This window comes from Mus musculus, chromosome 1 (assembly GCF_000001635.26).
Source record: "Mus musculus strain C57BL/6J chromosome 1, GRCm38.p6 C57BL/6J".
NCBI classification, from domain to species: Eukaryota; Metazoa; Chordata; class Mammalia; order Rodentia; family Muridae; genus Mus; species Mus musculus.
Genome location: NC_000067.6, coordinates 38,539,251 through 38,563,324, shown reverse-complemented (window position 1 = coordinate 38,563,324; position 24,074 = coordinate 38,539,251). Strand labels below are relative to the sequence as shown.

The 24,074-nt window shown below is 44.5% G+C and overlaps 1 protein-coding gene across 7 annotated transcripts in view; it reads left to right on the top strand.

The window, feature by feature from the left end:
- The window catches only part of Aff3 (AF4/FMR2 family, member 3), a 454,786-nt gene that overhangs the window by 66,854 nt on the left and 363,858 nt on the right, over nucleotides 1–24,074 (top strand). The window lies entirely within an intron of this gene.

Genomic DNA, 24,074 nt, shown 5'->3' with positions numbered 1-24,074 from the left:
TCAGACAAGGCAGCCCAGCTAGAAGAACATATCTGACAGACAGGCAACAGCTTTTGGGATGGCCCCACTCCAGTTGTTAAGGACCCACATGATGTGCAGGCCAAGCTGCACATCTGCTGCACATGAGCAGGGAGTCAGCCTAGGTTCAGCCTGTGTGTCCAGTTTTTTGGTTGATGGTTCAGTCTCTGAGAGTCCCCAAGGGTCCAGGTTAGTTGATTGTGTTGGTCTTCCTATGGAGTTCCTATCTCTTTCAGGGGCCCACAATCCTTCCTCCTGTTCTTCCATGAGTCCCCAAGCTCCACCCACTGTTTGGCAGTGGGTGTGTGTATCTGTCTGAGTCAGCTGCTGGGTGGAGCCTCTCAGAGGACAACAAGCTCCTATCTGCAGGCATAACAAGAGTATCAGCAAATGGTGTTCTTACATTTTGGTAGCCAGATGATCCTCAAAAGCAGGGCACTTCCCGTTGGAATGTATTTGTGTTGTGAAGAAAAATGAGATGGGAGAGGAGGGTGTGACAGAGATTGATGGCAGGTGGGGAGCAACGTTCACTGGGGTGGCCGGGGAGGCCCAGTAGGAGGGTGACTTTTGACCTGAGATGGGAGAAGTGAGCCCCACGGAGGTTTGGGTGAAAAGCCTTTGAAACAAAAGAGACAGCAGAGACAAGAGCTGCTCAGGAGACAAAGAACAAAGAGAAGGCCAGCGTGGCAGAGACAGCTGAGCTATGGCGGGTCAGGGTCGGCTCGGGTGCAGAGGGTGCAGAGGGTGCAGGATGGGGAGGAGTGGGTGTGGACAGCAGGACACTGTAGGGACCTGGCAGGTGGTAATGATGAGTTTGACATTGATTCTAAATGCAGAGGGAAGCCACGGAGAGCTGTAAAGCCCGGGAAGAACATGATGGTATTAACACGGCAGGATTAGCCAGTAAATACGATGGTAATAGTATTGAAAGTCTGTGTGTAATTCTGTGTAATAATAGCCTGTGCACTCTCTGTGGTGTAAATATCCTGTGTTTAGTTGGAAGCTAAAAGAAATGTTCCATGCAAAATGTGCTAGGTGAATTGTGGGTGTCTGTATTTCTACAGGCTTAATACTCATCATTTGGAGAAGATATATGCAGCTTTGGCCACGTGTGGGCATAAATTGTTCGTTGGAGTAGGGCATGCCAATTTCAGCTAAGGTCTCTTCTTAATTTTGATTGTGCATCCCTTGTGGTTACATGTCAAAATATGACACATCAGCACAGACCAAGCCAGCTTTAATGAATAGGAAACCATGCGATTTATATGATTCGGGGGCACGAGGGGAATTTTCTAATGCCAGCCCAAAGATAAGTGACACAGAGGTTATTTGATTAATTAGATATGCGTAGACTCTCTCTTCAGCTTCCTGCCTGTCATCTGATCACCAAACACTGCAGACCCAGTGACTCTGCACTCCAGGATTAAGATCCAAGGGCTGCCTTTGCCACGGTCAGATTCTGTCTTTGACAGCGTCCTGCATATGTAGTCTTTCCTTATGCATGTGGTCTCTTCTCACATATACATATGTCAAAGGCACCGCTCCCCAAAGGTCAGACCTTTGTGGGGAAGACCATCAGAAGTGTCTGTAGACAGCACCCCCGAGTGTGTGGAGCTGAAACTTATTCTGGAGGGCATTATGGACACCCCTGTGAGATGTGATCCGCAGAGCCACTGGTCACGTTCAACTCGGACCTTTGTGAGATTCTGCCCTTTGAGGTGACCCAGGCCTGGATTGGCATAGGTGTCAGATGAGTGGGCAGCGCTGGCAGTGAGCCTGTGTCACCTGGACCACAGGGACGATGAGGTACATTAAATGAAGGGGACATTAACTCCTCTCCTCCAGGGACAAAAGCAACCACAGAGGTCCCCAGTTGGTAACCCAAACACTTAACCTCCACCAGGGAGAGCCACCACCACAATCTTTACAACTTGGTGGCCTTAAAGAAAGTAAATAACAAAGCTTAGCAGTCGCAGGTCAGCCCTGATGGATCCTGGTCTGTGGATCTCAGTGCTCTTTTCCTAACACCAATTTCTTGTCTCGCATAGCTGCATTAAACAACTCCTTTACTGGAATCCTTTTTCACAGCGACGGGGTAATTTTATTGGTCTTTCTGCAAAAGATATACAGAGCAGGCATGGTTGTGCCCACCTCTCAATTCAGGACAATGACCATATTTCTATGATAGGAATCTGGCAAGTTGTGGTATGACGTCCCAACACGGATGTGCCTACAGGACGCTCTGTGCTGCCACCACAGCTACAGCCACGTTTCTGCAGTGACAGGAAGGAACTCCTGAATGCAACGGTCTGAGAAGTTGAACTCAGCCCAGGTTTAGAGTGTAGGGCAGAAGCCTAGGAAAGATGTACTGTTCTGGAGTTTTCAAGGTCTCTTCTGTGCTGTTTGCTTAGGCAGCAAAGCTACAGGCTGCACACATAGTCCGCTGTCTGGAGGCGCGGATCGAGTAGCTGATGTACACAGTGGATGTCCTGTGTGCACATGTGGATGCATGTCCTGGTGATGGCCATGCGAGGAGTCAGGACTGGTACTGGTCTCCTTACCCCCAACTCTAGGCCGTGTGCTGCCTCTCATTCATGCGCCTTAGTGTTTATAAAATAGTGGTGATAAAGTCAGAACTCCTCTTTGTGTTAGCAGCTCACAGGGCCACTGAACTGGTTTCCTCTGCTTTTGCAACTTTCTGTACGGGCTCTTTGCCTTGTGCGGCTTCTTTACAGATAGGTACCTGTCTGCATTGCTCGTCGCGGGAGGAGATAGTTGATATTTCTGGACTTCCTTTTCAGTTTAAGAACAATGAAATTTTATTGGTTCTGTAATCCTTGAAAGAATAGCAAAGGGGGTAGGAGGTTGTTTTGTTTTCATCTGTGGGCAAGAAGCAGCCACTTGTCATGTGGAGAGCAAAGCTTTCCTGATTCGAAGTATCAACTTGGAAAGATTTTCTCTTATTTGTACGATTATGGGCTCTCTAGAATCCAAATTCTAACGATTATCAGGCAAAAAACAAACCCACAAAACTCTTTAAAGTTGAGTTTCAGAGTATTCTTTTAGACCCCTTTATTTATCTGCTCTTTCTCCCTCCCTTTCTCCCTCCCTGCCTAATTCTCCTCCCTCCCCCAGCCCTCCCGACATGAATACAGACTTAGAGTTATGATGTCAGCCATGGTCACGTGTATGTGGTGGCCTGTAAAGTTGTATTGCCTGGTGATACAGTAGCTGTCTTAGTTTATGTGTCCTGCACAGTGACAGAATCACCTAATGATACTTTCTGAGAACACATTCGGGTTGTTAAGCAGTGTAGGATTTTTTGTATGTGAAATGTGTACATTCACACTTGATATTTTCTCTCATATGTAAGGATTACACTTCCATCATTTTGAATCTTGCATTTTTCATTGATTATTAGATATCACTACGTCCACTTTGAAAACATTGCTAGCATTCATTTGTGTGAATAGACACAACTTTTTTGGCTGCCCTATTAAGTGTCCTGGCCTGGTATTCTGATGGTTCACAGGGACAAGTGCTGTGGCGAACATTTTGGTATAGAAGGTATTGCATATATTGCTGAGATTTCCTTCAAACATGTATGTTATGTGTCTGATGTTTTGCCTTGCACGTATGTATGTCTGTGCACCACTTGTGTGCCTGGCACCGTCTGAGGCCACAAGATGACTTTGGCTTGCCTGGAACTGGCCGGGGCTCGTGAACCACCGTGTGGATTCAGGAAATTGAATCCTGGTTCTTTGGAAGAGCAGCCAGTGCTTGTAACTGCCGAGCCATCTCTCCATTTCCCTTTAGTAAATTCTTGAAGATGGAGGTATTGATTGCAGGCTGTGAACTTTTATAACATTTTTGATAAATTGTGAAATTTCTCTTCAGAAAGATGTCTCCGTTTCAGTACCAGGAAGAACATGTGGAATTTCTTGCTAGAATTGTCTAGATTGAGGACCACACGTTTTAGTTCTCTATCTGCTCATAGGTAAAACGATGTTTGCCATTTGCGGTTTTCTTTTCTTATATTAAGATGAGCCACCTTCTCCCTGCTTTGCCTTTTCCTTCCTCCCTCCCCATTCATGTCCTAATGCAAGCTTGGGATTTTATAATTGTGTTGTCTTTATTGTATGGCTTCTAATTGTATTGACTTTGTTGTATAATTTATAATTGTATTATCTTTAATGCCATCTTTCTGCCTCTCTGTGTCACATATTTCCCTCAGTTTACCCACATGTTTACTTTTAGATAGAATTTCTTGTAGCCTAGGCTGACCATAAAGGTAGACACTGAAGTCAAGGATGGCTTTAAACTCTTGATCCTCATGACTCTGCCTTTCCATTGGTAAAATAGAAGTGAGAAGCCACTATGCCAAGCTTATCTACCCTTAGTTTTATTTAACTTCATGGTCATGTTTTGATGTATAGACGTGTATATATTTCTGTTCTCTTTCATTACTTTAGTGACTGGGAAGCCAGTCCCTTTGTTTCCCTCCTGTTTTGTGGATTTATTTAGAAATCATGATTATTTTCATTCAATGAGTTGGAGTACTGTATTTTCATATGTTATAAGAAAAGATAAAATGTATTTTTCCCCTGAATATTTCATCTAGTATTTCACAACCCTACAGTGAGTTTATTGGAAGCCCGATTTTCTTCCTGGCTTACCACCATCACGAAGGTAGGCAGTGTCAGGTCTAGAGAGGCACTAATGGGCTAGGGCACAGGTGGGCAGTTCTGGTAAAGGTCAGATTCTTAAAACCCAGTGTAACCAGAAGGCAAGAGCGAGGCAGGCGGTTGCCCTGAAAGAATGTAACAAACTCTGCAAAACAGCCCTTAAGTTTTTAGAGCTTGCTCTACATTTTCAGTTTTGACTAGAGTTATATAAATAGCCTGTGGATTTGGTCCTGGGACAGCCAAGAAGTGAATTAAGGAATTCAAGGGACCGAGGAAACACGGGGCTGCCATCACTGCCCCATGCTTCTTTACATATAGTGTGCCCTGTAACATCACACGTGCAGGTAGCTTCCATATGTACCAAGTACCTTGACTTTGAAGGCAATTCAGCATAACAAGGCAGGCATCAAAGCATCATTTACTTAGTTTTCAAAATCTGGGAAGCTGTACCCTAAGAGCCCAAGTGCTAAATAAGGCAACACACATCCTTATCATCAAACTGTGGCAGACATGGCTAAGTGCTGAGGACCCAGGGATACGAGGGAACGTTCTTGCTCATCAGTTGCTTTAGTAAACAGAAAGGCAGAGCTGGCACTTACTCTGGAGCCTGGGATATCAGAAGTGCTTTTTCTACAACCTGCTCTCTGGGCTGTCACCAGCCGCAGCCTTCTCAGCTAAGAACAGGTAGTAGACGAACAGGTAGTAGACCTGAGTGAGGTGTTCTGTGGCAACTCCTGTGCCGTTTCCTTCTTGAGTCATGTGACTCTGCAGAAGCCTTGCTTGTAGTTGGTGAGTCTGGTGACTTTCGTTTAACTGACGTAATCCATTCTCTGTGGTTTGGAAGGTCCTCGTACATCAGCAGTCTGTGGCTAGAGGAAGTTTGGCTCAGTTCAGTGAGGATTCTCTTAGCTCACAATGTTTCTTTCCACCGCGTGCTCTAGAGTGAAATTTGTCTTGCTGACATCTTTGGTTTGATAAAGTTGGTCTGAAGCTAAGCTGGGTCTTGGTCTGAGCATCTTTAAGGCGTGCTGCAAATTGTGCACGTGAGCAACACCAGACTAAAGTTGTACTGCAGGGATTTATTGGGTGGTGCGTAGAGAACCGGTAAGGAATAGCGTGGCTGGTTGGCATAGGTAAGCGCTCGCTCATGTCATGGGTGTGTGCTTTGTCCGTGGCCATGAGGGCCCCAGAAGGAGCTAAGGCTGTGTAGTGATTCCTAGGGGAATGAACACGTGAAAGACACGCATCTGACTCCTCAGAGGCCAGGAACAGAGTTGTTTGAGGGGAGTTGCTCGAGGGGGCGTGGCATTTATCCATTAAAATAAAAGAAAACTCACAGGAAACAGTTAATGTGGATGACATTTAGTGCTTCAAACATGGTGGATTTGAGCAGCGGATTTGGTTGGAAGTTGGATCCTGGTATTATGTTGCTCTCTACCTTCGTAGCCTGTCTCTTACCTGGATCAAAAGCCCAACACCTGTAACTCTCTGTATTGATTTGCTTATGCAAAGTATGTTTTAGAATCACTCGAAACATTAAAGGCAACTGTTTCTTTCATTGATACTCTGATAAACACACACCATTATAGTCTAGAAAGTCTTTGCAGATTAAACAAAATTTAAAAAGAAAAATTAGGTGTCTTTGAGTTCTTGTGTTGGCAGAAGAAGCTGGTCTGACTAGGGATTTTATTTTTTAAACTCTGAAATGAAAGGAGATTGGTATATTTGAATAAAGAGGGCACCAGTGAGTCTGCCCTCCTGGTTTTGTTGGTTAGATTTGATTTCTATTTTATTTTTACACTTGGGCTTATATTCATGAGGATGATAATTATAGCGGCATGCTAACCCTGTTTCCTTTGTACAGTCGATAGAAAAGCTCTTTTTATTTTTTTATCTTACCTTACTGTGCAGTGTAGTTTTGCAGGTCGTCCTAGAATAGTTGTTTCTACGTGTTTTCAGATTGACAAGTTGAATAAAGAAATTGATTTTCCTCGCCACAGAACTAAGTATGGAGTCAGGCAGGGAAAACAAATAGAGCAGTCCCCTGTCAATGCTAATGTGTCAGCTTTTCCAGCTCCTTGCATGAGCGGAGTGATAACCAATCTAAGAACAAGCATTTGGTATTGATTCTTCAGTCTCAAGTAACAAGTTACTGCTTTGCTTCTTATTGAGAATTAAATCAAAATAATTTGGTGCCTATATTATGTCTTGTGAGAATTCCTTTGCATGATTTATGCGCCGCGCTGGAGGAGCTGATGGATACTGAAGAATCACATGACCTCGCAGGTGTAGGACTTCTTATCTGTATGTAATAATGGGTAACAAGGTTCTTAAAAGTTGTGTAGACCCCGGTTACAGAATTTACATTTTTGTTAACCCCAGTAAGTCTGTACAGCTTTTATTCTTTAAGGAAAACAGCACTTTTTTTTTTTTTTAAAGGATACGCACAGACCGGTTTGCGGATCAGAATTAATGATTACTTGAAGATAGTGTGAGGAATCAAACTTCCTGATCTCACAGTTCAAAACTGACATTGTAGCTAGGTACTCTGTGTCATGGACATGTCAGGTAGTACTGGTTTTTGTCTTCGAGACTGAACATTTATTTTCAGAATTTACCACCTATAAATGATTTAAATTAATTTCAGACAGGTATAAGGAATTAACAGTGCACTTTTTTTTATAGTTGAGATGTTCAAAATAAATGCAGTTAATCTTAAATGTTTCTCTTAATGCTTCCTCCTACTCTCAAGTTTTAGGACTACAGTAATTATTATTATTATTATTGTTATTATTATTACTACTGTTACTATCATTGGTTTTTTGTTGTTGTTGGTGGTGGTGGTGTGTTTGAGGCAATGTCTCACTCTGTAGTCCCTGCAGGTCTGGAGGTTACTATGTAGTCCACCTGGTGGCAAACCCATGGCATTCTTTCTGCCTTAGGTTTGTGAGGGCTGAGACCACAGGCCTGGCTACTTCATTTCTTCTTTTTGAGATAGGCGGCTATGTAGCCCAAGATGGTCTCCAGCCCACTATGAGGTTGAGGATGGCCAAACAGAATTCTGATCTCCTTGCTTCTGCTTCCCAAGAGCTAGGGTTATGGGTGTATACCACCACCCGATTACACCTAGTGCCAAAGGTCAAAGTAGCAAAATTATAGATGTATCCTACTGCACACAGTTTCATGCTGTATTAAGGAATAGATGTAGGGCTATTTATGTGCTCAAGTCTGGCTTCTTATTTTTATTCCCATTCTTATTACTTTGAGCCATTCCGTATCAATGTGTAGCCCAGAGTGGCTTCAAATTTTCCATCCTCCTTTTTCTTCCTTCTAAGTGCTTGCAGTAAAGGTCTATGTTACCATGCCAGCCCCAACCTTTTTATTTTTTAATAATGGAATTTATTTCTTGTCCACCCTCTACTTCATAACATACTGATGTGAATGTGTGGTTTTTTTTTTAAAGGAAGCTCCATATTCAAGCCTATGCATTTGACACAAGATTTCATAAACATGACACGTCGGAAGGTCTGATGCGCTTGTCCCCAGTTGAGTTCCAGCAGTTGTGTGGAGATTATTATTGGCAAACTGATTGCAAAATAGGTATTAAAAGTACAAGAGATCAAGAAGGATGAACCAGTCTTAGAAATTTGTTGGAAATGAAGTCCACCAGACTTTATTATCTACCTACAGTGATTGAGGCATGGAGTGTTGGTCCAAGATAGAATATCTTTGAAAGGGTCTCTGCATGTTCCATTTGTTCTGTCTATCTGTCTGTCTGTCTGTCTGTCTGTCTGTATGTAGATGACCTGATGTATCATCAGAGTTGGCTCTGCAGAGCAGCTTACCCTCAGGCATATGGTCTTTCGAAACATTGGTGCTTAGTCAGTCGGATTACCATATGGAGAAGAGAGAGAAAAACCAGAGCCCTCACAGCATCTGACCCTGCATCAGCCCACAGCTGCAGTTGGCTGTGTACAGTCAGAAGCAGTGGGTCAGCTTCGGTTCAGTGAGTTGATCTGAGCTTCAACAGAACACAAATCAGTGATTAAATTGTATAGAAAGTTGCAGAACCTCAGAACTCTCCCCGGGCATCTTTCTAATCACATCCTCATCCCCTCTCCAGAGGTGGCTATTACGTTCAATCCCAAGACTATAAATTACAGCTACTTTGTGCACTTAGCTTGTACACCATAGAGATACAATTATATACAAGGTGTCCTTTCTCCTGCTCTTCCCTTCCTGTGCCACATTATGGTGTTTATTTATCTTGTTACACCAAGCTGTAGTTCTTGGAGATCACTGAGTTAGTGATGCTTAAGGGCCAAACTATACTGTATAATTAAAAAAAAAAAAAAAACAACAATAAGTAAAACAAGATGAGGGCTTATTTACTACCGTTGGAATATTCTGGGAAGGCACTTTGGTCTGGAACCACCAAGGATATCCTCTTCTGAGTGTGTCTGTGAGGGCTACAGAGATGATAACTAATGAGGAAAATGCCTACCGTGAGTGTAGACAACACTACCCCATGGAGGGCCCCCACTCTGAATACAGAGGCAAGAGGAAGGAAGCTAGCTGAACACCAGCATCTTCTGCTGCCTGAGATTCAAGGTACACCAGTTCTAGCACTGTGCTGTCCGAGCCACCATGAACCAGTTCCTTTCAGACCGTGAGCCACTTGGTTCTTCCTTAAACTGTTTTTGTCAGGTACTGTGTCACAGCAACAGGATGGGTGTTGCAAGTGGGGCATGAATGTTCCTAGACTTGTCTGCCGGACAGTGCGAGATCATGTGGAGTAAATCATTTCTCTTTTGGCAGTGTGCAGATAGAAAAGTACTTATTTTCTGGTTTTGGTCACGATTCAGTGCTTCTGTTTTGCTGCTCAAATGGCTCTAGCCTTAATTCTCCATGTGCATATATTAAAAACATTTCTCTATATAACCGCCTCTCTGTATACCAATGTGCTCCTGTTTAGGCATGCTAACCTGTTCAGTCCAGTATCTGTAAGCGCCTTGCTGCTGCTGCCTTGGAACTGGTCCTTAGGATTTCTCATTTGTAAATAGCAACCATGTTTATTAGACAGGTGCTCATTTCCTACTCTCCTAGCCTTTCTGTCTCTTCTCTGTCTCATTAAATATTGCTATTTTAGGTACAATGAATATGTGACATCATCTATATGTGGCTGGCTACTTGACTCAACCTAGCGTCCTCGCGGCCCATCAATGGGTATACACTGTGAGGACCAGTCTGTGCTACAGGCTGGTTGACTCAAACAATAGGAACTTGTTCTCTTCCCCCTCTGAAGCTGGAGGCTTAAGATCAAGATGTCATGAGGCCGTTTCCTTTGTGGCCTGTGCTCTTGGCTTGCAGGTGGCTGGACTCCTGCCGCCTTTGCAGATGGCCTGTGTTCTTGTGCTGGCATCCCTGGTGTCTTTGTCCAGATTTCCTCTCCTGATAAGGACACTTGTCGGATTGGGTTAGGACCTGCCCTGACAGCTTCATTTGAATTAATTACTTCTCTCCAGTCACACTCTGAAGCCACATAGAGCTCCACCATGTGGGTTCTGGGAGATGGGACAGAGTGTATCCCAAAACTTTATAGGCCATATTAAGGTTGAATATTATTTATTCCATGTGTTGGTCGGTACTCCCGTGATTCTGTGTATCTGTCCATAGGCTGCTCCTTGGCTGCCGAGCCGAGTGGCTATGCACATGGGTGTTCTCTGCACATCTCCTTAAGACCCTGCTTCTGCTGCTTTGGGATACGGAACCAGAAATGTATTGTTAGTCTGCAACCTAATCCTAGGAGCCTAGCCATTTTACATGGTCCTGACAGGTCACAAGAGCTCCAGTTTTTCCAGTGTCACAATCACTTTATTGTTTTCTGTTCTTTTAAGAGTATCCCACCCTAATGAGTGCCAGGGAAATGCACGTTAAAGGTAAAGAATTCAGGAGAAACAGGCATGCGGAAAAAGTTCATGAAGTCCCAATCTCTGCGGCTCGGGAGGAACCATTTGCAACATTGTTAGATTTTCTTGTTTCCAAGCACGCATGCCTACGCAACATAAACGCTCATCACAAATATACCATTGCATAATCTGAGAAAAACTGTTATCATCTTTAATCTTTTCCCATTTAAGAGTGAACTATAAATTTTCTGTGACACTGAATATTGAAGTACAAGAGTTTTATGGTTCTGTAAGTAATGATTTAATTACATTCTGATTGTTGTACAATATATTTTTCTAGTTCCTTCTCATATATAATCTCTAAATGAAAATACATGGACATAAATCCAAATTTCTAACAGTTTACTTTTTTATATACCTAGGGAGATATCTTTAAGTCTATAGGTTATTTTTTTTTAAGGTTCTAGAAGTATGTTGCAGATTACAGTATTGTCTTCAGTCAGTTTATTCTGATCTCACCCTTCAGCTGTGTGGGAAGCCAGTGTCACCTGACACTCAACACTACCAAATTTTAGAAAATCTTTTCCAAGATTTCCAAGAAGGTAAAAATGGTTTTACCTTTAATAGGTACGTTTTTTTCTGATTATCAGTGAAAATATGTAGTCCTTAGTATTTATTAATCTTTCAAGAATTCAAAGCATTTAATAATTTATGTGACTAGGAAATGATATGTTGAATTTTTTGAATTACAAATATTTTCATAGTGAAAGAATGAGAGTCTGTTAATCTTAAGCTTTAGTGTTTAAGAAAAAAATGTGATGTGCTTAATATTAATGCTAGAGTGCTGTTACATTATTGATGGCTTCCTTGGTATGTAAGGTTTGTAGACACTGGTCAGTGACAGCCGCTCAAAATAGAATTCTTGGGGGGCGGGGGGAAGGAAGCACACTGTAATCTTAAGAATAATTTATTCTGCTGGACGTGGTGGCGCACGCCTTTAATCCCAGCACTTGGGAGGCAGAGGCAGGCGGATTTCTGAGTTCGAGGCCAGCCTGGTCTACAAAGTGAGCTCCAGGACAGCCAGGGCTATACAGAGAAACCCTGTCTCGAAAAAAACCAAAAAAAAAAAAAAAAAAAAAGAATAATTTATTCTGACCTAAAATAAGAGCTTATTACTTATTGACTAAGAAAGAAACAGGAATGATCAATTCCACAAGGTTTGACAAGTGAAAGAGGGAGTTAACTTTTATGCAGAAGCTGAAAGCTTTGATGGAATTCTAAGGATAGGAGATCTTTGAGTGGGAGAGAGGCTGGGTGGGGTAGGCTGTCAGTCTGTAGAGCTGTCAGTCAGTCTGTAGGCAGGGGAGTGGAGCAAGTCAGAAGTCCCTGGCACCTAGACACAGGCGTGTGGTCTCAATTTTTTCCTCTCTGGGAAACAAGTTGTCTTCATGAAGAAGGGCCCTTCTGATATCAGAAGACCTACCGCCTTGTGCTATCTTGGGGGTGGAGGAAATAAACATTATTTCTCCTAAATCCACACTTGGTTGGAGTAAATGCAGCTTGACCTATTAAGATAGATAGTATTTTTCCCCTCAAAACCCACAAAGTTTAGTACAGAGAGACTAAGGATGTCTTTGAACTCATAGTATTTGTTTAGCGTCATAGTCTACAGATTACATTTGTAGAGCAAATGGGTTAAGTTATCCTAGGGAAACAAGGACTCTGGTCTTGTGTGGCATATATCCTACATCACACTTAAAGTGTTGTACATGTTGCCACCTCAGAATTCAGAGAGCAGATGAAAACTCACATCGTCACTGATATGTTAAAGACTGAAGCAGAGAAGCAGCACGAGCTTACACGGCCCCCAAGCAGAGCGGAGTGTAACGCCTCCTTTCCAGTAGCCCGTGGTTTTTCTCAGAGATTGATAGCTCAGTTATCATGAACGGTCTGTTTTGCGTAAGAGTTGACGTCCCCCGTGTTCGTCCACAGTGTGCACTTCTTACTTACTATGGATTCTGGGTATTTTCATATCTGCACATTCAGATTCATCCCACCCATGGCTACATAGCCTTCCATTGTACGTAGCAGTACAATTTCCTAACCAGCCCCCGCAAGATTGGATAGTTAATTAGTTTCAAATTTGCTTTTGTTTTGCTGTCGATGTGTAACACTGAAGTGACATCCTACATGTTTGTGGTATACGTTTCCAAATTCAGTATTGTCTCAAGGTCTGTAATTAATGACAGGCTTCCCAGATTATGGTCTGAAATGGATAAGGAGTGGGTTTTCTTACTCTTCATGGTGGGCGTTTTAGTTACAGCTTATCCAGGCATTAGTAATATTTCACACTGACAGAATGCTTTGACGTTTTCACAGACCACTGTTCATTACCTCATTTGTGTCCTAGACGCGGGTCGATGTGGGGATTAGTTTTATTACCTGTGCTTGACCAGGGAGCCTATGACATGGAGTGGCTCCTGGCTTGTCTCTTCCTTGGTAGTGACTGAGTCTCCTCATTCCAGGCCCAATGTTAAGTTCTTTGAAAATGATCCAGACCCTTGGCAATTACAGGGCCAGTGGTAAGAAGTGTTTTGGTTCGGTGGGGACTCTTTTCTGTTATCTTCTGTCTTCTCTGCTTCCAAGTCATTCGCTTCTTATTCAAGAGCCCTTCAAGTTTGATAATTTTTCTCCTGCTTGATTGCCTGTTGTCTAAAATGTAAAAGATTTATAGTTTGCAATTCAGAAACATTTCTGTATATAATAAGGAGATATTCTGGGAATAGAGCCCAAATGTGACGTGGTTTGTTTGTTTCAGGTATACCTTGAACACATGAAACTCACAATGCATCTGTGTTTTGACAGTGACCTATTATGAAGTACAGGTATACGCTTATGCCATGTTGTTGGCTTACAAAACATCCCCAGATTTTAAAATGTTTTAGAGCACTGATTTCCAGACTAGAGATGCTCAACCTGTAGTATGCTTCCCACTAGGAAATTACTCTTTGTTAACACCTTCTGACTTTTACTTTTAAAAGGACAGTATGGCACTATTGTGGTCTTTCGGCCAATCTTAACAAGCTCAGCTAATTCTCACAGCCAAGACTGTGAAGTTCCAGAGAGGGTAACACACACCCCCGCCCCCCGCCCAGCACCCAGAAATCTGAGAAGCTGGGATAGAAGCTAACAGAATTGTAGGTTTCCTGCTGACTCAGCAGAGGAATGAAATGTGCTGACTCAGCAGATGACTGAGATGTGCTGACTCAGCAGAACACTGAGATGTGCTGACTAGGAAGAGATCAAAGGCAGGAGAGAAGAGAGACATGAGGTGTCTCTTCCCTGACCCCACCTGTGTTGTGTACTACCAAATGCCCACCTTGCCTCCTTTAGATTGCCTAACTCTTGTTAAAAATTATAGCAGTTTTGAGGCAGAAGGGCCTTCTTTCTAGGTTTATTTTCATTAGTAAATTTATCCTAATAATTCACAGAGCTGTTTATATTTACTGCCCACCAGGGCACACTCACTTTTCTGTGGTTGTGTGTGTGTGGTGGGGGGTGGAGAGGGAAGGCACAAAGAGAAGTGGAGGGAAGCCGAGAGAAACAATGAGGAAGCAAACAGCAGGGTAGAGCTCACATCCTCTTGGCACCATCTCCTTAAGAGTCATGATAACTATCACCTTGCATGGGTAGCACTGTAATATATAATGCTGCTAACATTCTTGGGATCAAATGCAGTATTTTTATGATGGATTACATGTCTTGTGGATTTGGGAATGTGTGTGAAGGAGTCTGTCAGCTATGGGAAGACCCCTTGCTTTACTGCCTCTGTGTTATATGGATATTTAGAATTAATCATCTCTGCTGTTGGCAGCACAGAATGAGTTATAGAGACATACCGTTTGAATGATTCACATCCTTAATGTTTTCCTCCAAGTCGAGCTCAACTGATTGCGGAGTTTTCACCATAGGAAGCCAGAGAAATGTCCTTCACGGTGCCTTGTGGAAGCTGTGTGTTTTTTTTTTTTTTCCATGTCTGGCTGACACTTTGTAGGTTAGAAGTGTTACTTAATTTGTGAATTAAGAAACATAGTATTTTAGAGCCTACAATGTTTTTAATATCCACAGTTGCTAAGGACTAAAACTCCTGGTTGTAATGATTTTGTGCTTTGGGAAAATAGCGTTAATTTTCTAAGCCCCACTTTTTCTTTTTTGTATTATTGATGAAAGGTCTTTATTTTGCAAGCTGATTATAATAATGTTTATGGCACATGGATTTTATTTCACTTTTGTATTTATATATTCATTTATTAAAATGCTTTTTCAAACAGTGGCAAGTGCTATATAACAGCTTTGCAGAGAGGGACAAACATGGTAGCAAGGGCAAACTTCTTTACACGCCCCCAGCACCAGGCAGTTGCTCAGAATCACCTGTAATATGATTCCCATGATTGTTAAATTCCAGAATCTTAAAGAAAGTTCAGGACTCGGTGTGCAAATGATTTTAGTTGTATTTGTTGGAGTTGCTTTATATCTGTGGATGACGTTTGGGCAAGGAAGGAGATAAAAAGAACTTCTGTTTACTATGTATTTTTAAAGTTTTTAACAGAAATTTCCAGTGCCCACTCTGCGCCAGGCACGGAGGGCGCAGTTTCACAGATCAGCACAGATCGACTTCTGAGGGAGCTGCGGTGCAGAGGGCGATTCTGCATAGGCACAGTCACTGTGAAGCTGCAGCGTTCTCTGTAGGATGCAGGAGGCCCTTGGGTATACCAGGATGCATCTGGGCATGCTCAGGAGGAGAAGTATTACTCAAGGGAGAGGTTTGGGCTTAGGGTGCGGTGAGCAGCTGGAAAGCAAAGGTGTTTAAGTGACTCAGGCTCAGAGAGAGACTGTGGCCTAGAGACTAGCCTATCTCAGACTGAGGATGGGTGAGTGGGGTCCTGAGTCAGCCCTCTGTCCTCAGGGCAGGGCAGTGACCTGATAAGAAATGCCACGTGGCTTTAGTGTCAGATTGGTCAGATTTGCTTTACTTCAGATACCGGAGGCAGCTAAGCTTAGGTAATGAAAAGTTTTATTCAGCACAAAGTCTTGTATATTTCAATCCAAAACCAAGCGAGGCCATCAGAGTAGTCTCTGGTGAGGTGGAGTACCATGGTGGGAGCATGTATGGAAACAAAGTGCATACATCTTGAACCAGAGTTGAGAGAAGAGGGCTATTAATGCCTCCATTGCCCTTTTAGTGGCTGTGCTATCAATGACTGAAGAGCCCCTCTTTCCAAAGTTCCACTACCTCCTAGTAACACCACCTTGGGGACTAAGTCCTTCACGCATGGACCGAAGAGGACCATTCTAGTCACGCTCAAACCAGAGTAGATGCAGAGGGACACTTAACTGTCAGAAAGAAAAGCTAGGAGACGCATGGGAAGGCCCCTGGGGTCTTGGATGGACCCAGTGGTGATTATGGGTAGGGAGGTTCCAGTGGAGGAGAGCCAGCACCGCTTAGCTGTATCTGGTCTAGGGATTGACTGGACGTTATGATGAGCAGTGCTGGAGTCAGACATTGGTCAGGGGACTGTAATGGGAGGAAAGACTCAGTTAGCATGGCAGCCCCTTTGAGCCCCGGGGTAGTACAGGGAAGCAGAAGGGGGTTAGAAGTACCTCAGGCACCCAGTCAAGACAGTGTTAGCAGTAGGAGGTTGGGAAGTGATCCTGCCCATGGGTTAGCCCTGCAGGGAAGTAACGAGCTGGCCATGAGCAGCAGAAGCAGATCGTGCGGACAGGAGACCAGGCCAGGCGCTGGGGAGAGCCAACAAGTGTCAGAAACTGGCTGACAGGGAAGGGCCACGTGAGAGGAACAGGCAGGGAGAACTGCTCGCTTTCCCTTCTTAAAGACTGGTGTCTCAAATGCCTGAATATGTCTCTCTCAAAAGGCCAGGAAACCCCAAGACAGTGAGCACATGGGACAAAGTGAGTTTGTCTGTGGAATGTGGGCATGGGGGCAAGCTGCAGAGCTCAGAGGAGACAAATAGAATCTGGTTGGGTGGGGCAGGTAAGGGGGCAGTGTTGCAGGTCAGAAAATAGAGAGAGAATCTGCCTGGTTTGCCAGATGCTCTGTGACAAGGCTCTACACCCCGGTCCAGCTTTGTGGTGGCATGATTACAGCTTTATTCTCAGGGAATGTTACGTGTTTTCTGTCAGGGCTGGAGAGCATCAAAATGTTGTCCCTTATTTGTTCCCACTCTGTTGACCTACGAGGCTCCAGGTTAAGCTGATAAACTGCCCTGTGCAGAAACAGATCCTCTCCCCTCCCCTATAAGTAATTCAGCCATGCTGTCTATATGGAATTGTTGTCCTGTATGATCAGAAGGTATGTTGGTCCCGTGCATATTCTGTTGAAAGTCAGCTCTGCTGGATTTCACCCTGGCCATCAGCTAGTTCTGTGCCTGACAGGTAAATTAATTCAGGGCAGCAGGTAGAAGTAGCCTGAATTTATTCATTCCTTTGCAGAAAGCCTGCTCCAACCAGTAGGTGCGTATCTCCAAGGTGGTTCTGGGCAGGCATATCGAGGGGCTGGATTCAGGAGAGGACAGTGCATTCCTTAAGGGCTAACACTCAGTCTGCCCAGCTCTATGCCCAGGAGCCTGATCTACTTGGGAGATTCAACTTGGCCATCTTGATAACCTCAAACCTGAGGCGCCAGCTCAATGACCCAGAGTGGCTAAGACAGTGACTGTGTAGAAAAGCATCCTGGTTAAAACACAGGCAATGAATGCTGTGAAACTCGGCAGAGCCATAAGCAGCTCTTCGAGTTCCTAGAAGCTGAGATTGGGAAACATGCTGCAAAGTGAAGACAAATCTTAACTGAGCGTTTGCTGTAGGGAAACATGATTGATTGCCTCCAACATGCACAGCCCTGAGAGGAAGCAGCCTCCTCCACCCGCGTCAGCTCGGGCACCCGTGATTGATGGCAGCTCCGTGCTGCTGCCAGGGAGGGAGTGCTTGGAAATAGCATAGTAGGGACTTTGCAAGCCAGTCTCATTTGGCTAAGTTACTGCTTTTGTGAGGCTCGCCGCATCTTTATATTCTACCAAGGAGAAGATGGTAAATCAGAGTAATTGCTTCATCCCAAGGCACTTTTACACTGCGAAGGGAAAAGGTCCTGTTAAGAAACTCAAATTAACTTCTGCTGGTTAGACTATATGGAAAGCCTCTTTGAAAGCTGCTTGTCATCCAGCCTGGCAGTTTATTTATCATGGAACAATTCCATTAGCGCCTGACACTTGTTCTCATGGTATGGAGGCTTAGGCCTCCCTCAGGAAAAACATTTAACCCTTGGCAATGCAAAGCTGTCATTTATCTGTCACCTCTCTCTCTCTCTCTCTCTCTCTCTCTCTCTCTCTCTCTCTCTCTCTCTCTCTCTCTCTCTCTCTCTCTATCCACTGGAGGATGTTTACAAGAGAAATTCTAAAGTCTTCATTTCCAGGGACATAGAAATGGAGTTTGGACCCAGAAGATGATCAGTAAAAGCTTGGTGCAGCAGGTCCCCTTCCAGGTTGCAGCAGAAACCTCACCATGCGAGTTACAGAATGCTCTTATTACGTTGTTATGTAATTTCTAAGGAATTCCATATATGGAATTCCACCTCAACAGGATAAAATAGGGAAATGGATTATAACTCTTGCAGTCTAGAGTCAGTGAGGGGCTGATGTTGTCTTAATTGAAGTAATATGACTGTTTTTTGCTGCCGCTGCTGCTGTTGTTGTTGTTGTTTTGTTTTGTTTGGTTTGGTTTGATGTTTTGTATCCTTTTAAATTATTTTTTGCTTATTTTGTTTTTGACTACAGAATTTGTAAAATTGAGTCAATCAAGGGTGACTAGCAAATCTTAAAAGAATAGTCACCATTTGAAATTAACACCCTTCAGCCTGACATTTACTAACAAAGGATGGGGGTACCATTTGTCAAAGCTTGTCAGGGGGCTGTCCCCAGAGAGGCAGTGCAGTGGAGTCGAGGAATTCTATGTCTGGTGCCAGACTGCCGGGCTTCTAAGTGAAGAGCTTCTCCTGGCTGCCCGTGGGACAGGGCCAGTTAGCTATGCTCAGAGCCTCTTGTTTTCTTCATTGGAAACTAAGGATAATGGCTCTTGGGAGTTTCAAGATTATTAAATGAAATAATTCATGTGAGATCCATTTGCAGTAGCTGTCATTATTGGAAAATTTAATACAAATCAGATGGGTCTGGAGAATGGCATAGATCACCCCTAGGTTTACTTGGGGTTTTTGTGGGTGGTTCATCTGGGTGTGATATTATAGCTCTCTCAGAACGTGGTGTAGAGGAGACTCAGGTGTGCAATGCCTTCAGCGTCATCGTTTTTCTGCAAGAGCAATCAGAGGACCCAAGGCCGAGGTCTACAGATGCTCCCAGCAGAGCCCCTTAGGACTGAGGATAAGATGGAGCTACTCTCCATGGTTGGTGGCAAACGAGGAAGAGGGGGGTCCACTTATAGGGAGATGGTGGGCCGCGTGTGTAAGGCTGGCAGGATATGCGAAGTGAGCTGGGAGCTGAAATTGCTTTACTCAGAAAGAAGAAGCCGGGATAAGGGAGCAGAGACATCATAACGTTCTTGGGGGCTTGAAGAGACTGTGCGTTGTTGAACGGTTTTCTGTCCTTAGCAGGCATGTAACTACTGTCCTGGTCACCTTCAATACTGCCTTCAGAAACTCCCTTAGGACTATCACTGTCACCACCACTACCATCATCATAACCACTACTACCACCATCACCACCATTACCACAATCACCCCACCACCACCACCACGATCACTGTCCTAGTATAGCCCCCCTCATCACCACCATTACCACAATCACCCCACCACCACCACCACCACCACCACCACCACCACCACCACCACCACCACGATCACTGTCCTAGTACAGCCTCCCTCATCACCACCACCAGCCTCAACCGTATCACACAACTCTCACACCTTGCTCTATTCTAGTTTCCTTGATTTGTCTGACATTTCCAAGTTGGGATCCCTCCTTGTAGGAAAGCCAACATAGGAGCTCTAGCCACAGTCAGAGTGCAGACATTCTTCTGTGCTTGCTTGCTTGTTAGATTTCTCAACTCTTAGCCCGCGGAATGACAGTGTCCACAAATGGGTCTTCCCGCCAATCCAGACAGTCCCCCCCCAGAAATGCCCACTGGCTAGCCTGATCTAGACAATCTCTCACCAAAAGCCTCTTCTTAGGTGATTCTAGCTTGTGTTGAGTTGTGTCAGAATTGCCCAGCTCGCTCTCTCCCGGGATCATCACCATTCCATCCACAGGCTCACCACCTCACACACAACCCTTACCACCGTAAGGGGCTGCATCTGGGACACCTTCGTCTTTCTGCCAGACTGGAACTCTGGATCACCTTGTCTCTGATTGCTTCTTTTCACCCATTTAAGCCCGGCTGCCTTTCTGTCCACCAAGTCTGTAGATGGAGGGGATTTATGAATAACATCTCAACCATCTTGCTCTCCTTTCTTTTGAGACGGGATTCCGGGTCTTTTATTGTTTACTTTAGAAATAACGAAAGATGTAATTAGTTTGACTCATCAAATCTAAAACAATTGTTAAAAATTCGGGGCGTTTGATTAGACTCCTTTAATTATACACAGCGTCTCATGTTGCCGGCTGAGAGCAGCGGAGTTTTTGAGGCACCGCAGTCTCCTTCTTGCCACCAGTTGCTTCCCTCTCCCTGTTCACCTTCTGGGTGTTCATACCCATCAGTGTGCTGGCCCAGAGCTCAAAGTGTCTGAAAAATGGCCTCCGTGGTAGGCTGCTCAGCTATCTTTGATGGAGAATGGAAGAAGGGGAGAGCGTTCCCTGGGGTTCCTACATCCTCTGCTCTTGGGAGAGGCTAGAGAAACCTGCTCTGAGGAGAGCAGTCAGGACAGGCAGTGGGTAAACCTAGGCTGTGGGATTCTGAAAACAGAGTTCTAGCCAAGGAAGTCATGTTGCCTGCCAAGGGTGAAGGTCGCCGCCCCAAGCTCTGGAAAGCCCCCCGCCCCCAGCAGTGATCTGTGTTATGGACCACTCAGTGGTTTCTCTTCTACCCGACCCTCCTACGGGGCCCAGCTCAGAGCTTGTCTACATACCTGGTACCCACGCTGCTTATGAGTGAGCTCCTTCCTCCTTTCTCTCTTGTTCTGAGATCTTCTCAGCAGTAGGAAGGATTGGCCGTAGCCCCGAGTATTTCCCTCACATATAGAACTGAGGAGTTGGCTTTGGACTAAGCTGTCTTTCTGTGTTTGAAAGATATCCTCTTTAAATACATGGTTACCAGACTAATATCCCTAAAGGTCAGGAGATATGACTCTCGTCTCAACTCTTACCTAGTCCCTGCCATGGTTTGGAGATGGCATGAGTGAATTCCCGGAGGCCCCTTTGTTGAAAGCATGGTGCCTTGTGCTGTGGGGCTGGAACTTTTTGAAAAGGTGGCATCTAGTCTAGGTGTTCTCTGCATTAAAAACCACTCTTCTTTCCTAGACCGTTGAGTTGTAAGGGTGAGTTGAGGCATAAGTGGCATGGATGGTAAATCCTTTGGGTCTTTCTTATGAACCCCCAAATGATGCTATCTACTATGCTACAATGTAGCCAGAAGGCCATCACTGCTGATTAAAACCATCTGACCTTGGATGTTCAGCTTCCCAAACTGAAACAAAAACCAAAAGCCCCCATTTCTTTATAAGGTATACTGCCTCAGGTGTTTTGTTATAACAACAGCCAATGCTGTGAATGCTAAACCCCTAATTTGGAGACACACCGTAAGTTAGGATGATCTTTTTATAAAGAGCAAAACATGATTCCAGTCAAGGGCTGAGGTTGGCTCCAATATACCCTTTGCTGACAGCCACCTCCATGGGAAATGGCAGTTGGTTTGGAATGAGTGCTCCTATGTGGGTGGGCTACACGTGGGTGAGTGCTTGTCCTGGCCAGCTGAATTGGGTAGGTCAAGCACTGGGCTCAGCTGTCCGGGTTGGCTGCACTCATCAGCACCTTTTCTTCCAGCGAGCACAGTGTGGGAGAGACTGGGATAGGCAATGCTGTCAGCACCAGTTGTGACTGTTTAGGATCTGGAATTCTGTTGTCTGTTGCAAGTCTAGGATGCATGGTAATCCTGTGTGTGTGTGTGTGTGTGTGTGTGTGTGTGTGTGTGTGTGTGTCTGTAGGGCTCCTTAGAAAAAGATAATTTTCTGTTGTTTGGAAACTGGGAAAAATTGTAACTACTAACATACTTTTCTTCATTGTTCTTTTTGTATGGGGAATAGCTTCTTTGTTTCAACTATCCTATTTGTTTCTGTGTTTTCTGTTAATTCACCCTTGGCTTATGGACATGGTCTTGGTTTGTGGACACCTCCTTCTCTCTCGGTGGCGATGAGTAAAGTGCTTTGGACTTTGCTGTCTCTTCTGCATGTCCCTTTTTAAGGATCTAAGATGAGCGGTCTAACTCTTCTTCTAAATACCCTGCTCCATTTAGCTTCCTCATGTTTGAGACAGGACTCACTTCTTCCCATCTTCCTCTTGCTCCCATCTTCCTCTTGCTCCCATCTTCCTCTTGCTCCCATCTTCCTCTTGCTCCCATCTTCCTCTTGCTCCCATCTTCCTCTTGCTCCCATCTTCCTCCTGCTCCCATCTTCCTCTTGCTCCCATCTTCCTCTTGCTCCCATCTTCTTCTTGCTCCCATCTTTCTCCTGCTCCCATCTTCCTCCTGCTCCCATCTTCCTCTTGCTCCCATCTTCCTCTTGCTCCCATCTTCCTCTTGCTCCCATCTTCCTCCTGCTCCCATCTTCCTCCTGCTCCCATCTTCCTCTTGCTCCCATCTTCCCCCTGCTCCCATCTTCCTCCTGCTCCCATCTTCCAAGGACTGAGAGGAAGGAAGTGTGTAGCCATGCTGGAGCCCTTGATTTTGAAAAGCTAGCCTAGTAATAATACCTCCTACCCCTGTCTTTATCTAACAGGGATTGTAAGGACACTCAGCAGACAGACTTCAGGTGGCTGTCTAGGTGTTTGTGGCAGGAGGAAGATGTCCCCAGAGTTACAAACAATGTTACTTAGTTTCATGTTTTCACCTTGCATTTAAGGATAGATTAGTTTTGGACATTATCTTGTTTAGATGTTTCCTCTTACCCATGTTCCATACTGGCTTTGGCTTGAGCCCAACAAGAGACCCGGCTTAATAGAATAAAATCAAGTAAATGAAGAACAATCAGAAATATTTTTATCTTTTTAAAATTTGCTTTAAAAAAAAACCTAAACGTAATTTTATTTATTTTGTTTTTTTAAGGAGTTGATTTAAAAGATTCCGTTTTCTGGGACTGTTCTGCATTCATAATAAATAATAAATAACATTATGGCGGTTGACTGCCACACTTCTGTGCAAAATAAATAAATGCATTTGGTGATATACATTTCGGGGGTGTGATTCCTGTGATTTCTATGGAAATAAGGGAAAACTTTAACAGTTGATAGAATCTTTACCATCTGTTAGCAAGGCAGAAACGGCGTGGCAGTTACTGAGTTTACCAGGTACACCAGTCTGCCAGGAATGAGGATTATCTAGGACCAGTCTGACATCCTGAGGAAGCCGACCCACTTGCCACCTTCAGGGGAAAGGTGCCTTTGGTACTAAAGCCAATGGCACAGGCCTCAGATTGCTGCAGGGGCAAGGAAGTGAGGGGTGGAGGCCGCTCTCTCAGGGTGATAGAGAGCCCGTGCCAGCTTGTGCGTGGATGCTTTCTGTAATTAGTGCAGAGGTGGACTAGTTAAGCCACCACTGTCTATAGGAGCAAAAGGGCTGAGCACTGGTGAGGGATTGGGAAACGTGGGAGATCCTGCCTTTCTCTCAGAGTGGCGTTTGCTGTGAGCAGGTGCTATTTTAGCTCCTCCAGCCTGACATCAGACCTGGGGGCTTCATGTCTAGTTAAGAAGGAGAGGGTGGGATGCCTCTGCTCAGTGGAGGCTGTAGAAGAAGCAGAGACCAAAGAGGAGGCATGGAGGAAGCTGGTCCTTTCTTTTGTGTTTCCTTTAATCTCCTTTGGTTACGTGACTATGGTCCTACACAGGGTCATCTGATGGCGTGAATGCACTGTGCAGGCTTTGTGGTGGCCCTGAGAAAGGGCGGCAGGTGCAGCTATTCTGTTGGATGTCCTGACCCATGTTTGTAAGGGTACTTGGCCCTTCTGCCTGAAATCATACATAGTCTGGTTGATGGGCTGAACCACACAGAAAACTTTTATTCAGCCATAGACTGCATCTTGGACTGGTTTTGATTTTGTCTCTTCAGGCCCAAAGTGGCTGGGAAAGAGGGAGGGGTTCATTTACACGGGAACAGCTTTTCCTCAGCTCCAGCTTGATCTGACTCTTACTCCAAAGTCCTGGGGAGCCACTGAGCTGACTGTGGTATCCACTCC